Source organism: Podarcis vaucheri (genome assembly GCF_965113315.1).
Source record: "Podarcis vaucheri genome assembly, chromosome: 10".
NCBI classification, from domain to species: domain Eukaryota; kingdom Metazoa; phylum Chordata; class Lepidosauria; order Squamata; family Lacertidae; genus Podarcis; species Podarcis vaucheri.
In genome coordinates, this window is record NC_138748.1 from 74,860,464 (window position 1) to 74,863,109 (window position 2,646).

Here is a 2,646-nt window from a genome sequence, read left to right on the forward strand (position 1 = left end):
CCATGTGACAGCCCTCCAGGTATCTGAAGATGGCTATCAAATCACCTCTCCGTCTTCTCTTCTCCAGGCTGAAGATACCCAACCTCCTCCGAAGTCTCGGTTTCCAGGCCCTTGATCATTTACCATTTCAAAGCGTTTGTGAAGATTTGCTTTTGATAAGCTGTCAATTATTTTCTTGGAACCTCAGCCCTGAGGGTTGTATCCCAGATCCTTTGTCTGAGTGTCAGTAGCAAAGCAGTCAAATGCTGCTGCTTTAACATGACTGCTCTATCCTGAGCCTTGCAAGCAAGTGCCCTGAATGTTCAAGGCAAGCTAAACTGAATGTTCAAGGCAAGCTAAACTGAATGTTCAAGGCAATGCTCTACGTAGCTCTTCAGGATTTGGAAACAATCACTTGGCCTCTGTTTTAATTCTTCGTTTTATGCCTGCGATTGTGTGTGAGGTTGGGTTTTTTTATTATTATTCATATGGATAAGTTTCAAGTCCCCAACCATTCATGGACCTCCTGCCAGCCCAGGATTACGAATGTTGCGGCTGATTGGATTTCTAGCCCCGAACAGCCGAAGAGTGCCAGGCTGAGGAAATCAGACGTTGGATGGCCATCTGCTATGGATGCTTTAGATGCATGGGGTTGGGCTGGATGACCCCTGGGGGCCCCTCCTAACCACTCAGTTCTATTATTCCAAGTCTCTCCTCCATCAAATCTCTCTCTCTCCAGGCTTGGCTCCCCATCTGCAAAGGCTGTTGACAAGCCAGGCAGACTGTGAAGGATGTAAAGGAAGCACCAGGCAGACTGTAAAAGATGCGTGGAGCATTAAAGGAGCGCATGATCCGCATGCAGAAGCTGCCACCTGCCAGCCTCCCGTAGCAGATTCTGCTCAAGACCCGCAACCAGGAGGAGAGGAAGGAGGCAATTCTGGGCTGAGCGGACAAGAGACCTGCTCATGGGCCATTCCTCCTGCTGTCGGGGCTGAAGTCAGACGCAGGTCAGCAGGGAAAATGCAGGGCTCTGTCGTCAGTGAAGTTAACTATTCGGGGAAGCCACTTCCAGCTCTGCAGGTCTGGCTTCTGTGGAGCAGTTGCCAGGACTGGAGGTCCCAGCCCCCCACCCTTCAGAAGAACCCTCCTCTCCCAAATGTCTCAAACTTTGTCTGCACACCTCTGGTCTCTGCTCCTCAATATCCTGCACATTCTTGGTGTTATAGGAAAATCCTTGGGCCCACTGGGACTGCCAAAGACACCAGTCAGGAATATAGGAGCAAAACAGCAGCCAGTAGGCCTGGTCTTTCTTCAAAGACTGTTGCAACAGGACTCCCACCCACCACACAGAAGAAGCAGGAAGAAGCCCTGAATAAAGAGATGCTTCCTTTCCCCCTTTTCCAATTCCCCTCTCCAGCGCTGCCACCAAAATAAAAAGGCCACCATGCGGCCTATGACTGGGGCACCTGCCGCCCTCTCGGGCCCGGCAAGGCGCCCCCACGGCAAGCAATGACCGCGGAGGGGGCTTACAGCCCCTCCCCAGTGCCACCGCCGCTGAAAAACAATCAAGGAAGTCTGGCAAGCAACCCTGTAACAAACAAAGCAAAATACTTACCTCAACCTGGTTGCTCACACGTCCTGCAACCTGGAAGATGATCCTGGAAGGAAGAACACCAAGTGAGGCTTGGTCAAAAGGGTCAGCCTCTTTTCTTTGGCCTTAGCCCCACCCCCGGCTGGCCGGCCATTGTCCTCCCTGGCCGAGGGCGGGTCAAAGGCCAACCCAAGCAGGTGGGAGGCACCTGTCCAGGTGAGCCCCACTTGGTGCCACAAACCCCACCCACCTGTAGGGAAGGGAGGGCGGAAATAAACACCTTTGGTGGAGCATCATACATACATCATACATATGTCACAAACGGGGAGAGTTGGGGGTGTTTTTTGGCAGAAACCAGTTCATCAGGCTTGCCCCCATTTCTCCCTTGCCCCCCACCTCACACCCTTCAGGTGATACAAAAGAAATATTTACAAGTTCCTGTTTTTTCTGGTCAAGGTAATCACACTCCTTTGTCCTGAGCTGAGAACCGAATCCATTCCTGGAGGGTCTGCTATTGTCTGGGGGATGACTACCTGTCTGGCAGCCATTTGCCAGTGATTACCTCTTGTGCAAGAGGCGGCTGAGTAGTGGTCTCAGGCTTGAGGGATTAGGGGTGTCCACATCCCAGACTCCCCCCTTGGGAGCCATTCCTTTCCTGAACAGTGGAGTGGCACAAATCCACACTGGAGCGATTTTATATGAATTTCTGAAGTTTTCCCAGTGAGCCAGTACATAGATACATTTATCAGTGAACTGTTGCATTTGGTATTCTGCAGCAGAATAAAGATAGGAAAAACTGTGATGAAGTGTTTTGTGGGGACATTTGCAGGAGTGATTGTGTTGATTTTGGTAGTCAGGGGCAGGGTGGAGGTGTATGATGCGGGTGACACTGTGGTCTAAACCACTGAGCCTCTTGGGCTTGCTGATTAGAAGGCCAGCGGTGTGAATCTCTGCAATGGAGTGAGCTCCCATTGCTCTGTCCCAGCTCTTGCCAACCTAGCAGTTCAAAAGCACACCAGCGCAAGTAGATAAATAGGTACCACTGTGGCGGGAAGGTAAACGGCATGTCCGTGTGC

At 51.4% G+C, this 2,646-nt stretch overlaps 1 long non-coding RNA gene across 1 annotated transcript; it reads right to left on the bottom strand.

The window, feature by feature from the left end:
• Window positions 1-404: 404 nt before the first annotated feature.
• On the bottom strand, window positions 405-2,382 carry LOC309541984. Its single transcript, XR_014224033.1, has 2 exons — window positions 1,595-2,382; window positions 405-793 (listed from the first exon to the last, which is right to left on the bottom strand). It is a non-coding gene; the product is annotated as an uncharacterized lncRNA (long non-coding RNA).
• Window positions 2,383-2,646: the final 264 nt, after the last annotated feature.